The sequence below is a fragment of the Orcinus orca genome, chromosome 14 (assembly GCF_937001465.1).
Source record: "Orcinus orca chromosome 14, mOrcOrc1.1, whole genome shotgun sequence".
NCBI classification, from domain to species: domain Eukaryota; kingdom Metazoa; phylum Chordata; class Mammalia; order Artiodactyla; family Delphinidae; genus Orcinus; species Orcinus orca.
Window position 1 is genome coordinate 8,410,621 of NC_064572.1, and position 22,569 is coordinate 8,433,189.

The following is a 22,569-nucleotide window of genomic DNA, read 5'->3' on the forward strand; positions in this document are numbered from 1 at the left end:
GGGACTGAGATGTGTCCACACAAAGCATTTTTGATCAATCATTTACTAACCCTTTAGCGCTCGTCAAAGGCCAAGAGGAGGTGGGTTGAGGCCATGGGCAAGTTGGAGAGTGGCCTCAGGGAAAGATGAGGGAGGGACGAGGCTCAGATGGTTTGAGAAGACAGTGGAAGGAGAAGTGGGCAGATTGAACTGTGAGCTCCTTTTTTTTTTTTTTCTTCTTTTAGATTTTTTTTTTGATGTGGACCATTTTTAAAGTCTTTATTGAATTTGTTACAATATTGCTTCTGTTTGATGTTTTGGTTTTCTTGGCCGCGAGGCACGTGGGATCTTAGCTCCCTGACCAGGGATCGAACCCACACCCCCTGCACTGGAAGGTGAAGTCTTAACCACTGGACCTCCAGGGAAGTCCAGTGAGCTCCTCTTTTATTGAAATGTGATAATGAAAGAAGAGGCATTATTCTGTATTCTCAACTCTAAAAGAGAAGGAAGAAAGAATTAATATTTATGGAGCAGTTGCTGCATGCCAGGTTTATAAATCTTTCAACATGGCTGCAGTATAAATTTTACTCTACTCACCACCTAGGGAGAGAAAACTGAGGTCCAAAGAGGCTCAGCTATTTGCTAAACGTCACCCAGAAGGAATCCAGGTCTGTCTGACCCCAACGCCCATTCTTTTTGTACCACTTTTGTTCATTTGCCCAACAACAATTTATGGAAAACCTATTAGAATACATGCCAAGAATGGAACTCATCTCTGAGGTGACAACTGGAAACAACTCATGCACAGTCGCCACCCTCATGAAACCTACAGTTTTGCAAAGTGTCAAAATTAATCCGTAATTGCATAAATAATGATTTATTTGCAGTTGGGATAAATGTTAGGAAGAAGAAGAGTCGTGTGCAACCTGAGGATAGAACAGGAAGCCTGGTCTAGGCTGTACGGTCAGGCAGACTCACTTTGAGAAAGGAGAAGGCAGGGCAAGGCCTTGAGGATGAGTGGGAGTGGCCCCGGGGGGCAGTGCTGGTGGGGCCCGGACCTGCACTGGCCGGGGTCAACCTGGACCCACGTCTAACAGTCTACGACTCTCTCAGAGACAGGACGGACCAAGGGACAACATAGTCCTCTGGGCAGGTCTCTGTCCTGCTGGGCTGGGAGCTGCCCCTCACTCCTCTCTCTGCCCTGAGGGACCACAAGCACCCTTCTAGCCCTAGGAGTCCCTTATCTACCTGTCAACTCACCTGGCCGCACAGATTTCCCTGCCCTGAGAGAAAGATGCACCAGCCCAGGGGAGGGTCTGGGCTGAGAAGAGTGCTCTCCCACTGGGCAGCCCACTTGCCCCTCAGCACTTAGTTTGGGTGTTACAGATAAAATCTAGATTGTGCTTGTTGATGGCGCATTGCAATGGGTCCTAGCCCAGCTCTCAAAAGGACCACAAGTGTTTCACAAAAATGACAGTACCAAGAGGTGGTGGGAGACATCCGCTATCTAGACAAATCGTCATGCACAGGTTTTTATTAAACTAGTGAATTTGGGGGAGGGGCCCTGAACCCCAAATATGTGTGTAAGTAGGTTTTACTGCATCATCTGGAAATGGCCCAACAGCAGTGGGAAAACTGAGGTGTGAAGAGTTGACTCTTGGGACCACAGAACTAGAAGGGGCCTCCCGACAGTGCCGCCCTTAGATCCCACAAGCCATGCTCCAGGGCACCTTCCTCTAAGTGTTCCAAGCTCTCGGTGCCTGGGACCGGCAGGGTGGCAGGACCATGACCTGTGTGGCCCCTGGCGGCTGCTTTTCCCCTTCAGGGCACTCATCCCCCAAGTGGCACCAGGGGTTGACCAGATGTCCAAGTAGCTCCAGGACCCTTGCCTACGGAGTATCCCAGGTCTAGGAAGGCCATCTAGTAACGGGGTCACTCTTGCTGCCCGGCACAAGGTTTCCTCACTGTATGTGTGTAGCAGGATGTGGGGTGTGTGTGTGTGTACATGTATGATGTGTGTACATATGAGTGGTGTGTGGGTGTGGTGTGACGCGTGTGTATACGTTTGGGTGCGGGTGGGGTGTGGTGTGTGATGGTCTGTGTGTGTGATGTGGTACGTGATGTGTGTGGTGGGGTGTGTGTGTGTGCACTGTATGTACGTGTACGGTGTAGTGTGGCGTGTGTATGTATGTGTGTGGTGTTTGTATGTGTGTGGTGTGGTGTGTATATGTATGTGTGGTGCTTGTATGTTTTTGTGTGTACGCACGTGTGCAGTAGGGTGTGTGTGTGTGGTGTGGTGTGTGTAGTGGTGGGGAGCTGGGCATATTGACTGGTGTTTGCCCATGCCGTGTCTCTTCTGTGCACATGTCGCCTCCCTGGGTCACCCAGAATTTTGTCTCCCGGCCTGTTCCCCAGCTTCTCTGTCAGCTGGAGGGGAATAGACACCACGTTGCCCAGTTCCTTCCTCTCTTCTCCAGGCTTTCCCTGGGTCCAGGCTCTGCTGGTCTTGCCCCCTCTATCCATCTTATTGTTTGTGGACTCACCGGTTTCCCAGTTCAAGCCTGGACCAGCTCCTGCCTGTGCTGGGCGGCCAGTCCTCTGAGCCCTCAGACCAAATGCTCTCCTCCCCATCTCTAGCCTCAGCCGTGCCCACCCACCCCCCAGACCCAGGTCACCTCCAGCTGCTCCGGGAGCTTCTGTAAACCCTGCCCTGGTGTAGCTCCACTTGGCAAGGGCCCCCCTCAGCCCTGAGGGAGCCTGCCACGCGATCATACATCTTTTAGTATATTTGAAGCAGCTTCTCAGGGATCGCAACCCATGTCAAAGTTCATTTCAGCCTTGTCCTGAGGAGTGGGGCTCTAAAACAGGGCAGAAAATTCTCTCTTGGTGATGACATGTTACAGGGGAAAAATAAGGAAATAATCGTTGTTGGGTTGGACGCAATAAAAGGACGTCTGCCTACATTTTCTGCAGGATTGGTTCAAGGCCCTTCATCAACTTTCAAGGGTGACTATCAGATGGGTGGGTTTTCTAAGTGAGGCTTTTAAGCTCATTAAAATAAATTAGAAAATTGCTAGAGCATTTTATCAAGAATGTAAATTATCCCTGGAAAGAGCAGCCACTTCCAACGAACCACAGACTTCTGACCCAGTCAGATTTAGGACAACTTCTGTGCAATAGGTGCTATTTCTTGTGCTTTCATCCCAGCAGTGGATGTTGGGGACAGTTTATCTGTGGCTAAATAAAGACTTGAATGAAAGTGAGCGCTGGCTGTGGAGGAGGCTTCTCTCAGAGTTGGACCGGGAACCCAGCCTGGATACAGTTGGCAGACGCGGTGACATACTGGTCAGAAGGTGCCCCTCGGGCTGACGTCTGTGTGGCTCAAGTCTATTCTGTGGTTGTGAGATGAAGCTTGATCTAAACCAGAATCCCCACCTTCCCAGCTCCTGACCAACCAGCCAGTCACGGGACAAACACACACAGACTCCTACTGTGAAGTAAGACAGAGCCAAACCAGGAGAGAAGGAGGTGCTTTCTTTATATATGTGAGGCAATCCTGCTTGAACCAGCTAGCACGAGGTAAGGAAACAAGGAGGGGTCAACACAGGAACTGGGTTTCCAGTTTTGCGTCTAGGAAGAAACATTGTTTCACAGGGGATTTGTTTCTGCCTGGACCAGACTGTTTTACCATGAACGTGCCTTGTGCAAGACCCATGGCCACGAAACTCATCATTTACTGGAACCAGAGGATGGGGAGGGGCTCGCTGTCCTACGTCCAGGGTTTTCCGTTTATGACAAGGACAGTTTCCACTCCTCCTGAGTCCTCATTGCTTCTCCCTTGCATCAGGAGAGCCGGGGCAGACCAGAGGGCTCTGCGTTTGTAACATGGGCTCTTTAGGGGAAAGTCCACTTCTTTCTAATAAACACTCACATACAAAGAGTTTTCTCAGTTGGCTCAAATGAGCTTTAGATTTCTGGTAAATACAACAAAACAGTCCCAGCTCCCCCATTTCCCCAGGAGGAATCTGCTCCCCTGTGTAGCCCTTTTAGACCTCTCAGAATGCTCCGGGCCGTGCCCTGCAGACTGCTGCAGGCCGCCTTTGTCTGGCAGAAGTGTGGCTGCCACTTCAGACACAGCAAAGCATGGAGTGGAGAAGATGGTGATTTGGGATAATGAGATCTGGGAAATTTTGTGATTGGACCATAGCCAAACTGATGGCTTTTCTTGGTCGCCAATTACAGTTTTATAAATAAGAAGTGGGTTGTTTGTCCCTATCAATTTTAACATGAGGCGATACAATTAGTGAATTCAGTTGGATGTTCTTTTGAAAAGTAGTAATAAAGTTGTTGTTTTTTTTAAATTGGGGTATAGTTGTTTTACAATGTTGTGTTAGTTTCTACTGTACGGCGATGTGGAGTTTCCTGTGCAATACAGTGGGTTCTCATTAGTTCTCTGTTTTATACATATTAGTGTATATATGTCAATCCCAATCTCCCAATTCATCCTACCCCCTCCCCCGCTTTCCCCCCTTGGTGTCCATACATCTGTTCTCTACATCTGTGTCTCTATTTCTGCCTTGCAAAGTGGTTCACCTGTACCATTTTTCTAGACTCCACATATATGCGTTTATATACAATATTTGTTTTTCTCTTTCTTACTTCACTCTGTATGACAGTCTCTAGGTCCATCCACATCTCTACAAATGACCCAATCTCATTCCTTTTTATGGCTAAGTAATATTCCATTGTATATATGTACCACATCTTCTTTATCCATTCGTCTGTTGATGGACATTTAGGTTGCTTCCATGACCTGGCTATTGTAAATAGTGCTTGGCATAAACTTTATTACCACTTTTCAGAGAAAACCATAATTCAAAAAAACACATGCACCCCAAAAACACATTCTCCCCCTACACATTTCTCCTTTGTCCACATCCATGTAGAAATTGAGAAAAGTAAATACTCACTTTCTTAGCCTCCTCTGTAACCGTTAGTGACCAAATAAAAGAGTTCTGGCCAGTGGGACATAAACAGAAATCTGTTGAGGGCTTCTGGAAGTGCTTTTGCTTTCCTTTTATTGGCAGAGTCACTGGCTCAGACTCTACCCCTTCTTCCTCCCTCAAATGTTGATGTAATGTCTGGAGACAAAGCAGCCATCCTGCAACCATGAAACAACAAACGTAAGAACCAAAGGCCAACAAGTCAAGAATGATTGAGTGGAGCGATGGAAAAACCTGGACTTTTGATTGACATATAGAGCTGCTACACTAGTACCAACAACTGCCCGTCTCTTGTCTGGACCCAACTAGTGGCATTTTTAGACAGTTATGTGCAGCTGAAAACATCCCTAAAAAATACAACTTTTACTCCCACCCAGAGGCCAGAAGAGCATTCTTTAAAAATTCGACTCCATTGAGTATAGTATATTTCCTGTCAAATTTCAGCCTCTTTGTAATGGGTTTTCTGTTTCATATTTGTTTCAGTTGGTTTTAATTTTAAGGGAGCATGCAAAGTATAATGAAGTGTAGCAACTTCCCAATTAAGTTCAGAACTTAATCTGCTGTGCGCAGATGAGGTTAATGCCTCTAAACCTTGAATGAATAACAAGGTAAGTGTCATACCTTGCTTTGCTATTAGTTTTTATTTTATCATATAATTAACCCTGTGATGAGGGTCTGGACAATCGTTCTGCCTTCACTTTCAATAAGGTGGGAATATGGTTACCTTCCCTATATCCATTCCCAGGAGGTTTATGGTTCTTAATTTAGCACTGCAGGGGGTTGAGGTCTCCTAAGAAAACTAGGTATGACTGACAATCACACATTGTTGGTGTACAGACTTCTTCTTCTTCTTTTTTTTTTTTACATCTTTATTGGAGTATAATTGCTTTACAATGGTGTGTTAGTTTCTGCTTTATAACAAAGTGAATCAGTTATACATATACATATATCCCCATATCCCCTCCCTCTTGCGTCTCCCTCCCTCCCACCCTCCCTATCCCACCCCTCCAGGCGGTCACAAAGCACTGAGCTGATCTCCCTGTGCTATGCGGCTGCTTCCCACTAGCTATCTATTTTACGTTTGGTAGTGTATATATGTCCATGCCTCTCTCTAATGTGTACAGTCTTCTAATAACAGCTGTCATCCTGAATGACTGGGTGAAAAGAAACCATTTCTAATGTGTATTCCAGGACCTCCCTATTTATCGTATTCTATGGTCAATCTTGGCAAAGAAAGGATACTTTTATAAAACAAATAGAATGAACATCTATTCCAGGGATTGGCAAACTAAAGCCCACGGGCCATATCTGGACCATGTGTAAATAAAGTTTTATTGCAACACAACCATGCTCAGTAGTTTTCATACAGTCTATGGCTGCTTTCAGGCTACAACAGCAGACTTGAATGGTTGTTACAGAGAACATATGACCTGCAAAGCCTAAAATATTTATTACCTGGCCCTTTACAGAAAAAACTTGCTGACCCCTAACCTATTCTGTTAATTCAGATTGCCAGTGACAGAGGCAATAAATCTAGACTTGTATATTCTCTCCTTTTATTTAAAAATTAGCATTGTAAACATGTACTGTATTTACAGCACTTATTTCATGTATAATTTAATTATTTCATTCCTACATGAAGGGATGACTACTCAGGGAATTCTGAATATAATGACACACACAAATTAGATAACATGTTTTATTCAACTCATAATGAATATGACAGGTAGAAATAGTCTACACAGCCTATCCACAGACAATGGCTAAAACTGCACCTTACACACTTTGTCACCAACTGAAAATTGATTTTAAAAAATAAAAAATTGATTAAAAAAAATTTAAGCCTTAAAAACTGTATTTGACCAAGGTGGGGTGGGAAACAAAGAAAAACAAAAGGAAATTTTGTATCTGGCCATAAAGGAAAACTTTCAGTGACAGAAGTTATAATCAGGAAAATTTGATAAGGACAAAAGCTAATTGATTAATCAGCTCTTCATTATAAACTCTAAACAGAAAAGAATTTATCCTGACGAAAAGTACTTTTGAAAAATCAAACTGGAAAATGTTTCATTAATTAATTTTAGAAAAATAAAAATGATTTAACCAATATATAGAAATTGATTAAGGAATTAAATTGGCTTAATGGGTTTTATTCCAGAAAATACATTTTTCAAGGAAAATTCATCAGGAGTCATATAAAAGTGCATACAATATTCTTATTTAAAATGGCAAGACTTCCCTTGTGGCGCAGTGGTTAAGAATCTGCCTGCCAATGCAGGGGACACGGGTTCTGAGCCCTGGTCCAGGAAGATCCCGCATGCTGCGGAGCAACTAAGCCCGTGCGCCACAACTACTGAGCCCGCGAGCCACAACTACTGGGCCCAAGTGCCACAACTACTGAAGCCCATGCGCCTAGAGCCCGTGCTCCACAGCAAGAGAAGCCACCGCAATGAGAAGCCTGCTCGCCACAACTAGAGAAAGCCCGTGCGCAGCAACGAAGACCCAACACAGCCAAAAATAAATAAATTTATTAAAAAATATAATAAAATGACACATTCTTGGGTGTCCTGTTTGTTTTGTGGGTGCCTCCTTAGTTCAGGAGTGGCCCTGGACAGGCCTGGGGAGACATTTCTGTGTCAGTAGAGTGAGGTGCTGTGAAAGCAGATATAGAAAGTACTATTTCTAAATCCATTTCTCCATTCAGACTCTCTGGCCCTTATACTACTGCAAGCAAGGTGGCTGAACTCCAGGTGTTTGCTTTGGCGCTCACGCAGCTGGGAAAAGTCTACGGAGGACAGTTCCACTCACCGTTTAATAAGTTTAGATAAGACGTGGCTGTTGAAATGGAAAAATGTTGTCACCCTTTTCCCACTGAAGCACAGCATTGTTTGTGATGGTAGAAATTCTGTGCTGTGAGCCTGAGATGCTATCTCTTATGAAACCAAGCTCCAGAGATAATATTTATTTAATGATCGGTTTCTCTTCTAGGAAGAACATGCAGAGAGATTTGGAAAGAGACATATTAGTGTCTTCCTACTGCAAAGGAGGAGAAATCGGAGGACTCAGCCTGGGGGAGGCCGTCACTGCGGGTCTATGGGGAAGGCTGGCGGCCACAGCAGCAAGGAGGGGGGTTCCCAGGCACCGCTGGGCGCCCCCAACACCCATGATGTTGTGCAGAGAGCTAAATGGTTCCTCCTGCCTGAACATCTGTGTGAGGAGAGCACCCACCACAGTCCCTTTTCTCCTCTTCACCATTAGAGGCCCAGCTGCCTTACAACTGGTCCAATGGCAGATGGTCAAACCAACTGGACGTAAGGCTTGGCCTTACATGTCACCCTACCAGCCAAGGTGGGAGAGAGCTCGATTTAGTTTGCACTTACAATATTTTAAAAAGCAACACCAAACGCAAACAGTTAGTTCGATTGACCACTTACATTATTTTATCATATCCTTAATCAGCAGTAGGATGTCTGATGGGTGAATAAATCTCTTCTGGCATCCTTTCTAAACATCCTTGTTCCATAATTCAATAAAGAGTCATCTGTGGGTGTTCTTCAAACTGTAAGACTCCCAGAGGTCCAGATGACCCAGGGTCAGCCACCCCCTTCTTCCTCCTGTCTTCAGATTTACCTCCCCTACTCTTCCCACAACAGGGCCTCACTGAGCCCAGCTACCATGTCTCCCCAACACTTGTCTTCCCACCTCACTATTCCCTTGGATCTCAAAATATTTTCCAAGACACCTGGGCTATCTGAGTAAGGAATAAGGAATTTGGACAAAACACCTGGAAGTCCTCCCTTCTCTCTCTCTCCTAGATGGTCATGTCCTGGCGTCCTTCTCAAGTCAAGGTTGCCCTCTCCGTTGTCTGTACCATGAACGATGAATGGTGGCACTTTTGGGCACCCCAGTGGGCCTTGGAGAGCCCGAAAACCACACCAGTGGTGCCCAGGTATGATACCCAGAAAGGACTATCTCTCCTCCTAAAGATGCTAGACAATAGGAAAATACAACTCCCCTTAGCTCCCTGCCCCAGACATTAGTGATCCCCCGTGCCAGAAACTGCTTCTCGTACGTGAACCCAACTGGGCCGTCCCCCAGGCCAGGGCAGAGAGAGCATCTCATAGCACCAACCATCCAATTTGGGAATCCCAGATGTCTTCCCCAGGAGGCAGATATCCAACTGCACTCAGTTCTTCCACGATCATAATCTAAAACTATCAATCAACTTAACAAATATTTACTGAGCACATATAAACAGACCACAGTTACAGAAGAGATTGGAAAACTGAGAGCTAATACTATATACAGCTTCATGCCATGAAGGGGGAAAACCTAAATGACATGTCACAATTCTCTAGCAAAATCCGCATAATCAATACAGGCTCAAGAAGAAATAGAAATCCTAAGTAAATAACCGAGGAGGATATAAAAAGTTCAGTCAAAGTTCTACCCCCCAAAGGACACCATGCCTGAGTGGGAAGATGGCAAGTTCTCTCCACTTGTAAGGAACCAACAGTTCTCCTCTTCTGTGAATAATTATCGAGCACCTACTCTGTATAAGATCTTGACGTAGGGCCGGGAGGCATATAAGATAGGAAGTTCTCCAGCCTTTAAGGGTCTTACGTCAAGCTGGAGAGGTAATATTTATACACATGAAGATATAACTGGTGAAATATTAGCAACAGCAATAAGATACTGCCAGTTACCAAGCACTTTTTTTTTTTTTTTTTTTTTTTTGCGGTACGCGGGCCTCTCCCCGCTGTGGCCTCTCCCGTTGCGGAGCACAGGCTCCGGACGCGCAGGCTCAGCGGCCATGGCTCACGGGCCCAGCCGCTCCGCGGCATGTGGGATCTTCCCGGACCGGGGCACGAACCCGTGTCCCCTGCATCGGCAGGCAGACTCTCAACCACTGCGCCACCAGGGAAGCCCTACCAGGCACTTTTGATGTACTTGACATCTTTACCAAGCACTTTACATCTACTTCTTCATTTCATTCTCCATAACACGGTACACAGAACAAGGGTAGCGTGTACTTTTTGCCCTGTAGCTCTTTCAGGGCAGGGATTATGTTTGCTCTTGCATCCTATATTCTTTAATTAAGGTCCGGGAACATACCTGGCACATTTTTGTATACCCTGTAATCCCCAGTAGAAAAATTCCTATCTCTGGTTTGTTCTGAGGATTAAATTAGTGAACACAGGCAGGGCTTTGGAACAGAGCCCGGCTTGCAGGGAATGTAGTTTAAGCATTAGCTACTCTCGCTCATGAAAGGTCAGCTGGTGGCGTAGTTCTCAGCCAGCAAGCTGGGGGAAGAGAGGAGGTCCCCACGGACCTAATTCGTCCAGGCTCACAGCAACGGCAAAGCAAAAGCAGCCTGACCCTCCCCCGACCTGGAGCCCGCGGCTTCTGCAATTTCTCCATCAACTACCTCGCAGGGCTCCCACTGCCGTTTGGCGGCCACTTTGCACCCGCTCCCTGGCCTTTCACCCACATTCAACAGGAGCTTGATGATGTTCGCTCCCTGTGCCCCTGGCCCGGGTTCCCAACATGCAGCGGACCCCGTGTACGGACAGATAAGAGTCTAAAATTCTTCCTGTTGAGAATGGGGAAGAGATTCCCCTCCCATCCTTTTCCTCAGGGCATTTACCTTAGAAAATGCATCACTGTAAATACCTTCTGTTCCTTTTGAAATACAAGCATTAAGGGAGATGGTGCCCTCTCCTCCAGTTCAGTGGGCACCTGCCTCCAAGCTGCACAACCACTTCCTGCCATAAAGATGTGAGAGTTTGTTTCTCCTCTGGATGAGGCCAAGTAGCCAACACAGGTGGCTCTCCAATTACCAGGTAAAGCCGGGATGAACTCGGTGTGACCAGTGGCGCAGTCAGGCCCCCTCACGCGAGGACGAGTTACTGTTTATCATGAGAACATATGTGTGATTGGTTGTATCTGCTCATCTGCATAAAGAGTCAAGGTTGCTTCCTGTCTTTGCAGTCCCTTAGCGGAACGCCTGTGATGCCCGTCACACTCTGGTTTAAATGCTTATTCAATAATAACAGTGTTTGCTTTCCCAACTGCTTGGTAGAGAGGACGTCTGGGTTGGGAGAACTTCGTCCCCAGCAGTGCCCCATAACTCTGCCTCGTGTGTGCCTGGCCTGTCCCGCAGGCCTCCTGACTAGGCCCCCTGCTTCCCCTGCTGCCCCTTCCATCTGTTACTCACTCAGCTCTCGGTGTAAATCAAATCACATCATATTCCCTCCCGGAGTCAAAGTCCCCAAAGGCAGCCATTCCCGTGAGCCAGCTGCTGCCTCTCTGTAAGCCTCACCCTACGCCTGTCCCTTAAGGCTGGGCTCCAGCCACGCTGACTGTCTCTGTCCCCTGAACACAGACTCTCAGTGCTGTCCCGCCCCCCCGCCCCCAGCGTGCTTTCTTCCTCAATCTGGAGCAGAGGTCCCTCGCCACTTGAATCTCAGCTGGAATCGCACCCCAGAGGAGCCCTGCCTGCCTCTCCCCTCTCAGGACAGCCTTACCTGTTTTTTAAAATATTAAAAAGATTTTTGGCCACGGCGTGCAGCATGTGGGATCTCAGTTCCCCGACCAGGGATCGAACCTGTGCCCCTGCATTGGTAGTGCGGAGTCTTAACCACTGGACCGCCAGGGAAGTCCCAACCTTACCTTCTTTACAACCATTGTCATCACAGGAATTGCGTTATTGATGTCTGGGTTAATAATTTATGTCTGAGCTCAGTGAGCTCTCTGAGGAGTGATTTTGTTCGTTGCAATATTGCCACATCTAGAGCAGTGTCTGCCTAAAGGTAAGCCCAAGAACTGGTGTGCCCACCAAGTCGTGGGGCAGGTAGAGCTGGGGCAGGCAGCCTGGGCTTTCTGGTGACCTGGTGGAGGGCTAAGCCGGCTCAGCACAACTTCAGAGAGGCCCCTAAAACCAATCTCTGACGGGCTCAATCGAGCAATTGACCCATTAAAAGTCAGCCCCTCGTTGTGAAAACTCCTTCCAATGGAAATGATAGAATATTACTATCAACTCCCAAACTCAACTCTTTACTAGATGCTTCCAGGCACGCTTCTGTGACAGCTGGCATCAGTGACAAATACTGGCAGGAACTGGTACCCAGTGATCACCTTTGGTCGTGAGGCTGTTTCTCTTACTAAGCGATTTGTGTGCCTTTACCTACATCCCAAAGGCTGTCTCATTTGCCACAGTTTAATAAACCCAGTCATACCAAAATGGTATCTTTGCTTATTGTGTGAAAATAGGAAGGCTTTGAAGGAGTGACTTTCCTCTTTCAGGCAGCAAGGGGGGACGTTCAAAGGTTCTTCCTGAGTCTTTTGTGCCTTCGTGTTTTTCATCTCAAAATAATCTGCAAGCCGGAGTGACACATCTTGGGGTGGCGGCCCTGAGCCCCATCAGTTCCCTCCTCTGAAACTTCCCTGGAAGTTTCACACACACAAGCTGAGCTGGTGGCTGTGGAGAGAAAAAATGGTATATAACCAAGTAGTAAGGGATCTGCAGAGGGAGAAAAAAACATAGATTGGAATGAGGATCAACCAGGAGACAAGAACAGAGTTGCCACCTAAAGACCGTCCCTTGTCATCTGCCTCTACAAGGATGATGCCACCAGCCACTGCCATCGCTGACCTTCAACACTCCCCGAAAGGAGTTCAGGGCGGAGATCAGGAATGCGGTGCTCTGTGCTCTGGGAAAAACTGGCAGACCAGGGCTTCAGATAAATATTTTCAGCAGAAGATTTTATGAGCCCAATTCTAGCATCTGCTCACATCTAAGAAGCACTAGCCTCACGAGCAGAAACATTTGCTCCCCGTGACTAACAGCCTTCTGCCAAAATGTGCGCTTAAGTGCACACGCCCCCTTCACCAAAATCGCATGTATATTGACTTTCTCCCCTACTTCTTTGGAGCAGCTCCTCAGAGCTATGTGAGAAGCTGGCTCCTGGGCTATAGTCCTCATTTTGCCCCAAATAAAACTGAACTCACGACTCTCATACTCTGCATTTAAAAAAAAAATTTTTTTATTTGGTTGCACCGGGTCTCAATTGCGGCTTGCCAGCTCCTTAGTTGCAGCAGGTGGGCTCCTTAGTTGTGGCATGCATTTGGGATCTAGTTCCCGGACCAGGTATCGAACCCGGGTCCCCTGCATTGGGAGCGTGGAGTCGTATCCACTGCGCCACTAGGGAAGTCCCTTGTGTGTTTCTTTTTCAGTCGACAGAGCACATTTCCTTACACCCCACTGACCCAGGCCGTCACCCTGGGAATGGGCCAGCCCAATGAAATGTTTAAGCTTCATTTATCTAATGGAAAATGCTAAAACTTTTTTTACATCTTTATTTGAGTATAATTGCTTTACAATGGTGTGTTAGTTTCTGCTGTATAACAAAGTGAATCAGCTATACGTATACATATATCCCCATATCTCCTCCCTCTTGTGTCTCCTTCCCACCCTCCCTATCCCATCCCTCTAGGTGGTCACAAAGCACCGAGCTGATATCCCTGTGCTATGCGGCTGCTTCCCACTAGCTATCTATTTTACATTTGGTAGTGTATATATGTCCATGCCACTCTCTCACTTCGTCCCAGCTTACCCCTTCCCCTTCCCCATGTCCCCAAGCCCATTCTCTATGTCTGCGTCTTTATCCCTGTCCTGCCCCTAGGTTCTTCAGAACCATTTTTTTTAATTTTATTTTTTTTAGATTCCACATGTATGTTATAGCATACGGTATTTGTTTTTCTCTTTCTGACTAACTTCACTCGGTATGACAGACTCTAGGTCCATCCACCTCACTACAAATACTTCAATTTCATTTCTTTTTATGGCTGAGTAATATTCCATTTTATATATGTGCCACATCTTCTTTATCCATTCATCTGTTGATGGACACTTAGGTTCCATGTCCTGGCTATTGTAAATAGAGCTGCAATGAACATTGTGGTACATGACTCTTTTTGAATTATGGTTTTCTCGGGGTATATGCCCAGTAGTGGGATTGCTGGGTCATATGGTAGTTCTATTTTTAGTGTTTTAAGGAACCTCCATACTGTTCTCCATAGTGGCTGTATCAATTTCACCACTATTATTCAAGATAGTTTTGGAAGTTTTAGCCACAGCAATCAGAGAAGAAAAAGAAATAAAAGGAATCCAAATCGCGAAAGAAGAAGTAAAGCTGTCACTGTTTGCAGATGACATGATACTATGCATAGAGAATCCTAAAGATGCCACCAGAAAACTATTAGAGCTAATCAATGAATTTGGTAAAGTAGCAGGATACAAATTAATGCATAGAAATCTCTTGTATTCTTATACACTAATCATGAAAAATCTGAAAGAGACATTAAGGAAACACTCCCATTTACCATTGCAACAAAAAGAATAAAATACCTAGGAATAAACCTACCTAAGGAGACAAAGACCTGTATGCAGAAAACTATAAGATACTGATGAAAGCAATTAAAGATGACATAAACTTATTTTTGGTAGATGTAAGTTAGACACTACTTGCCCTGTTTGATTCACATAAAATCAACTTTTCCCGCTATGATTACACAGGCTCCTCCTTGCTGGGCAGTGTATCTGGGGCACGCTGCTTTGGAGCACCCCAGAGGCCAGGATGTTAACTTCGAACTGGAGTATTTTCAAAGTTTGCATACTGGTATTGAACTCTTGTTCTATTACCATGGAGAGATGTAAGATTGCCTTTTCCAACTCATAACCTCTAAAGCTTGGGAATAAGACCCTCGATGCTGAAAAGAGCTTGGAGTTGTGGTACACAAGGAGATTCTCTACAGTTTCTTTACTGGCACAGTTATGTAGCAGAACTTCATGAACAAAGAAGCCCAGGTTTGTAACTTGGCTGGCATTTGGGGTAGAGGATTTTGTGACAGAAGAAGCCAAGTGCCCATCATCCAGACCATTGAGGTGGGAACCCTCTCTATACTTTGTTGCCACATAAAATTAAAAAACCAGAGCGGTTTGCAGACAAGGTTAGAATGGAATCTGTAATTCCCAGTGTCTGGAGCATTCTATGGCCCTTGTCATTGGTGTCCCCAAACCTCCATTTCCCATGTGCTTCTGTCAATCTTTGAGAACAAAACAGATTGCAAAAGAGCCGGTACAGGAGGCCTGTCATCTGGTTTTGGCAGCTGTAAAGTTTGGTTCTGTCATGTAACCAATTTTAGTCCAGGGTTTTTTTTTTTTTAATATTTATTTATTTGGCCATGTCGGGTCTTAGTTGCGGCCCACTGACCCACTGTGTCGGGTCTTTGTTGCGGCATGCGGGCTTCTCTAGTTATGGAAGGCGGGCTTCTCTCTAGTTGTGTCATGTGGACTCCAGAGTGCAGGGGCTCAGTAGTTGTGGCACGTGGACTTAGCTGCCCCACAGCACGTGGGCTGTTAGTTCTCCGACCAGGGATCGAACCCACGTCCCTTGCATTGGAAGGCGGATTCTTAACCACTGGACCACCAGAGAAGGCCCAAGTCCAGATTTTTGATCCACCCATATATAGGTTGGGTATTGGCCAGTTTAATCATGGGGGGTAGTAGCTACAATACCCAAGTTGTTCAAGGGTGGCTGTGAGTCATTTGGAACATGTGGTGATTGGGCAGACGTTTGTGTTAGAGTTACTCACAGCTTTCTTGAGAGGTTTGAGGATGCCACCTGTGGGCTCAAACTGCAGAGTTTGATTGCAATATTGTCCTGGAGTGTCACCCAAGAAAGGTCCAGGGTCATGTTTGTTTTCAATGCAAAGGGAAAAGTTTCCACCTATGGCCCTTATCTGGGTAAGGGACAGACAGTCCTTGGGCTTCTATAGAGTTTTCTGGGGTCCAAATGACTGTCCCAAAAGAAGACAGAACATGACACTGGACCTTTCCTGGAGTGTGTTTTCTTCTAAAGGCCCTGATGTACACCCAGTCTCCTGATCTAAAGGGATGGCGAGCCTTGTCAGTCGGTGGCGGCCATGCCCCTTTTATCTGTTGGTGATGTGCTTCAAGTACACTTGTTAGTTCTTGTATCTAGGTAGTCATAGCATTGATTGCTCACGTAAGACTCCATAGTGTTCATTTCATCCAGGAATGGAAGGTTTACAGACGCCAGTAGGCATTGGTTGTCCAAACACTAGCTCAAAAGACATCAATCCATGCCTCCTATTTGGAGTCTTCTGAGCTCTACAAGGGCCAAGGGCAAAGCTTCTGATCATTTAAGTCCAGTTTCTTGACAAAACTACCCTAAGTCTTTTTATGTCTACATTTTTATGTTCCACTTGCCCCACTGATTGAGGATGAAAAGGGTAGGAATTTTTTTTTTTAATTTGGTTGCACTGGGTCTTATTTGCAGCACGTGGTCTCCTTAGTTGTGGCATGTGAACGCTTAGTTGTGGCATGCATGTGGGAATCTAGTTCCTAGACCAGGGATCAAACCCAGGCTTCCTGCATTGGAAGGTGAAGTCTTAACCACTGGACTGCCAGGGAGGTCCCTCATTTGGCACCCTTTTGTATCCATTTGTCTGTTTCAGATTGCAGGGCATGTGCCCGATAGTCAATAATGTTAGTCAGGGATAAAGGCTGGTTTAAAAATTGGGTGGGGAAAGGATCAGGGGCTCCCTATAGAGCTGCATGTTTAGCAGCTCTGTCTGCCCTATCACTTCCTAAAGATACAGCCTCTGTGTCCTTAGTAGGGGCTGAGCAAGGAACAATAGGAATTTTAGAAGGCAGATGAATAGCTTGTAATAGGGCAGCAGTTATGTGCGCATTAGCAATAGGAGTTAATGATCTGCGGGATTTCCAAATTGTGGCAACAGCACGGCAGACTCCAAAAGCATATCTGGAGTCTGGGCAAATAGTGGCCGTTCTCCCTCTCGCTAATGTACAAGCTCTAGGAAGAGCTATGGGTTCAGCAGCTTGGGCTGATTTCACAGTCGACGAAGAATAAGCCTCAAGAGTTTCAGCAGGGAAGCTATGGCACAACCAGGTATTATGTTTTCCCGGAAATTTCGCTTAGAGGAGTCCTCATGAAATAGAAGTGAGTCCGGATTGTTTAAAGGGCCATCTGAGACATCATCTCGTGGCTTAGAGACCACTTCTGTGGTTGCAGGGCGATCATATGGGAGAGAGTGGGTTCTCTGTAATCTGGGAGGTGCAGCGGAGGACCTGGGGTCAAGGGGTTACAAGACTGAGAGGATGGAGGGTTAGTTAGAAGAGCCTGCCCAGAAGTGATCTGTGCTGTGTAGAGAGGTGTGTGTCCTACGGACGCGTAAGACGGCAGACACAGCCTGGGGAACACGGAGACGGATGCGGTCTAAGGTTACAGCACTGGTGGCAGCTGCAGCCACCATATGGGGCAAATCTGATGCTGTGGGATCTAACTGCCATGAGAAATATGCTATAGGACAGATCCAAGAGGCACAAGCCTGTCCTACGATGCCTGCAGCAATCCCATGATTTTCATGGTGGTATAGATAAGGAAGCTTGTCAAAAGTAGGTAAGAGCTGGGGGTGTGGATAAAGCTTATTTTAAGGCTTCAAAGGAGGTGCCTGTCTCTGGAGGCCAGGAAATGGGCTCTGGAGTGCTATCTGGGAGGCGTGCCTACAGAGGCTGAGCAAGGGCTGCAAAATTAGGCATCTATCTGCAGCAGTAGCCACCAGCTGCCCCTAAAAACTTAGGTAACCATTTGTTCATTTTAGGGAGAGGGATGGACAACAATGACTCTCCAGGTGTTTAGGGTGAGCCTTTGAATGCCCTGAAATATCTCATGTCTTAAGTAGGTAACAGAGGTTTGCACCCATTGAAGTTTAGATCTGGAGGCTGTATGGTCTCGTTCAGCAGCTCCCTTCAGGAGAACAAGGGAGTCTGTAAGAGCTGATCACAAGGTAAAAGGTCGAGACTTCCCTGGTGCCACGACGGTTAAGACTCCGCGCTCCCAATGCGGGGGCCCGGGGTTCGATCCCTGGTCCGGGAACTAGATCCCACATGCCTCAACTAAGAGCCCACAGGCCTTGACTAAGAGTCCGCACGCCACAACTAAGAGCCCACACGCCTCAACTAAGGAGCCAGAGAGCCTGCCTGCCGCAACTAAGACCAGGTGCAGCCAAAAAATTAAATTAAATTATTTTTTTTTTTAAAAAAACAAAGTAAAAGGTCAACATACTGAACAAACATTGGAGCCTTGGGTAAAGACTACAGGATCTGGTTTGCCTTAAAGACTTGGGAAAGTGCTGAGGGAGACTCACAGTATCCCTGAGGTATGAGAGTCCATATTGTCTCCCTTTAAAGGTAAATACAAAAAAAACAGAATGCGAGTCAGGGTGCAAAGAGTTTGAGAAGAAAACCGAACAGAGGTAAATTACTGTAAAGCAGGAGTCTGCGTCAGCAGGAATTATTTCTGTGAGAATAACAGCTGGACCAGGGACCACAGGACGTCAAGGAATTGCCAAAGAGTTCATGGCTCTTGCGTCTTGTACAAATGGATAGATTTGGTTCCTGTCAGAATCCAATTTGACTTCTTTCTCTGTTGGCAAGATTGGGGTGTTACAGGGTGAGGAAGTAAAGACTAGTATACCCTGCTTCAAAAGGGAGTCTATTGTATAAGCTACAATATATAAGCTATATTGTACACCACAGGGAATACAGCCAATATTTTATAATAACTAAAAATGGAGTATAACCTTTAAAACTTGTGAATCACTCTACTGTATACCTGTAACATATACAATATTGTATACCAACTATACTTCAACAAAAAAGGGGGAATCTATCAGAGATTTAATTCCTTGCTTTGTAACCCTAGACAGAGGGATTAGGTTATGCTTGTGATACCAAGCAGAGCCCTGTGGGGCTCCTGGGCATAAAGCCTTTCTGTGTCCCCCCACTTCTTAATTACAGGAAATAGGCTTCATTCAGCCTCCAAGACCTTCCCTGAGTTCCAGGGGTAGGTTCAGACCGTTGCTAATCAGGGAAGGGAGGGGATGCAGAGACAAGGGAGGAACAGTCAAGAAACAATAGCGCAGTCTTGGGGCAGCGGCCTGGTTCCCCCTAAGGGACACACAGAACAGTATCTTTTGGGCTCTTTATAGAACTAAAACCCCCAATAAATGGAAGATGAAGCAATCCTCCTTCCAGAGAGAAGGTCACTGGATTGATAACCTCGGAAAACCAGAGAAGCTTACCTGGAGACCACCTGAGGCCAGATTAAAGGAGTGCGGGGTCCTGCACACACCCTAATCTCATCAGCAACGCCACCCCTGAACTATTTGCTATAAAACTCCTCACCAAAACCTCCCGGCTCGGGACACATACTTTTTGAGGGGCCTGAGCCCGCGGTGTTCCCCTTTGCCTGGGAAAGCAGTAAAGCTCTTCTTTTCACCCAAAACTCTGTCTCCAAGATTCGATTCAACACCAGTGCACGGAGGTCGAGGTTTTGGCATCAAATTCAATAAGCCTATTCATGATAAAACCCAGAGGTAACTTGCCAGGTTTAGAATAAATCTTTACCATGGATGCAAGAGGCACCCCTGGTGAGGGGGCAGATGCAGCCCTCACGATTCAAAGGTTTACTCCCAGAAAGAGTCTAAAAAAGTAAAGACCTTCGTTGCATAAGTGGTAAGGATGGTATAGTGAAAATGGTGTCCCTGGTCTCCCACAAAAATGTGTGGCACCTTTGCCTATAAACCCACTAATTATGTGGCACTGGGCAGGTAGGACTTTTCCAGCACTAGCAAGCAACAGAGTTTCCGACAACGAAGGCCCCTTTCAGACTGGGACCCCTTGTGAGAGCTGGAATGGCTGGACACAGAGGGTGCTGTGTTTGACTTAGTGTCTCAGAGCCCCAGTCTACTGGAATGGCCACAAGGTGCACCCCGCAAATGCCCCTTCCAGACGGCGCAGACAAGAGGGAGGGTTCTCACTGGCCAAGAAGCCAAACTCTTCAGGACGTAGAACAAGACAGAAAGGAAGACTCCAACTTTATCTTATCTGCACATTAACAGTTTGCCTGGGTCTTGAGTTCCTTGGAGTCATGCTAAGGCCTGGGAGGGTGGGGACTGGGTAACATTCTACAGGGTACCTTGTTGCATGGAAATTTTCTTGAGGTTGGTGGGTGACCTAGTGTCAACCTGACAGGTTCTGTGACCAGCTTACCCCCTCGCGGGTGTCTTCTTGAGGGGGTGAGCACCCTAATGTCTATTAAATGCTTGCCTTGTACCCACCAATGGGGCAGCTGTGGCTTCCAAGATGTCCCTTAGCTTTAACCTCGTGGGTCTATCAACCCACAGCAGTGTTTGTCTACACAGACTCGTGGTCTGTGAGGTTGGCCTGAACAACAGGCTTACAGGGCCTGTGGCTGTATCCCACCCTGTGGAATTTCCTTCTTATGACAAATGACACAATACAGACAAAGAAAGACAGTAATCATCTCTGGGGGGCTGAGGGGCAGGGAAGATGAACACACCAAGAGTGCTCTACCAAATTCCCAACCAAGTGTCACTGAGCCAGGGAATTAGTTCCACAGATATTTTCTCCTGCTAGTCTAAATTTAGAGACAGAAAGAAGGAGATTCTCACCACATTCGTGCCCCTGAACCCCACGGACAGATTCTGGGAGGCCGGCATGCTAAGAAGTATCACCTTCTGCTGGCCTTTGTCAGGTGTCCCAGCATCTCTTCACCTGCATCCGTCTTCAGGAGGAAGCAGCTTTCCACCCAGAGAAGGCAGTTTTTCAGCCAGATGTTCCCAGCCAGGGAATTATCCTTCCAACTACGCCAACTGTGGAGAAGGGGAAATTTCCCCTCTTTCCCCTCCTCGTTCTTTTGTCTGGCAATTCAAATGACCTAGGGAGAGTAACAGGAGAAACTTAACGACGTTACTTGTGCACAGGAAATGTACATAAGTGTGAAGAATTCCAAAAGCAGTGAGGCCAGGCGAGGTAAGGAGAAGGAGGTAGGGGTTTGAGGCCTCAAGGGGAAGTAAGGTAACTCACAGAAGATACAAAGTAATGTTTGGTAAACAAATGTTTAATGGGCCATCCTTTTTTTTTTTTTTAATAAACAGCTTTATTGAGATATGATTCACACAGCACAGACTCACCTGTTTCAAGTGTACAATTCAATGGTGTTTAGTACATTCACAGGTATGTGCAACCATCACCAGGGTCACTTTTAGTACATTTTCATCACATCAGAAAGAAACTCCACATCCTTTAGCTATCACTCCACCTCGCCACACCCACCCTCCCACACTCCCCCAGCCCTGAGCAACCACTAATCTACTTTCTGTCTCTATAGATTTTCCGATGCTGGACTTTCATCTGAATGGGTTCATATCATATCTTAGTCCGTTTGCGCTGCTGTAACAAAAATATCAGATTGTGTGGCTTAAACAGCAGACTGTTCTAGAATCTGGGGAGTCCAAGCTCAAAGTGCCAACAAACCTGGAGAATCCATTTCTCGGTTCAGAGACGGCCATCTGTTCACTGTGTCCTCACGTGGGGAAGGGACAAGGGAGCTTTCTAGAGTACCTTTTCTTAAAGGCACTAATCCCACTCATGAGGGCTCTGTCCTCATTACCTGATTACCTCCCAAAGGCCCACCTCCTAATACCATCACATTAGAAGTCAGGTTTCCACATCTGAATTGGGGAGGGACACAAACATTCAGTCTATAGCACATAACATGTGGACTTTTGTGACCAGCCGCTTTCACTTCGCATAATGGTTTCATGGTTCGTCCATATTGTGACATGTATCAGTATTCCATTCCTCATTATGACTGACTAACACTCCACTGGATCGATACGCCACATTTTTTTATCCATTCATCAACTGATAGACACTTGGATTGTTTCCACCTTTAGGCAATGAACGATGTTGCTATACACTTTCCCGAACAACTTTTTGTGTAGACGTATTTCATTTTGGGGGAAATATGCTTAGGAGTGGAATTGCTGGGTTATACAGTAACTTTTGTGAAATAAAACTCACTTTCTATGGAAAGACCAGAAAAATTTAAACACACAAAATCTTCCTTGCACTTTGGCCTCCTCTCTCCCCATGCTGTGCCTTGTGTGTCTGTATTAGGCATCGACCAAACCTCCCATGGGCAGAAATACCTGCTCAGCCATAAAGAGCAAATTTCTCCCAGCGTCGAGACAACTTCTTAAAGATAACGTTCCTTCTTGATCTCGTAAGGGACCACAAAGCGCTTAGCTCTGGACTGTAAACTGTGAATAATATCTCATTTTCTGTCCAGCCCTCTGCCTCAAAAAACTTACATAACTGTGCCTGGACTGCTAATGGGCAGGACAATTCTCGGGGTTTTCTGAGATGCTGTTCCCGGGTTAGAAACCTCAAATTTGGCATAAATAAAATTTTCCATTTCTTTCTTAGATCAACTGATTCATTCTTTTGTCAGCTCTGTTTAATCATCTGAGGAACTTCCAGACGGTTTTTCCAAGTGGCTGTACCATTGTACATCCCTACCATCTCACACATTTTTAATTACCTACATTAAACAGGAAATTATATTTATAAATCGGTCATACTAACTGAACTTGTTACTGTAGTCCTTCATAC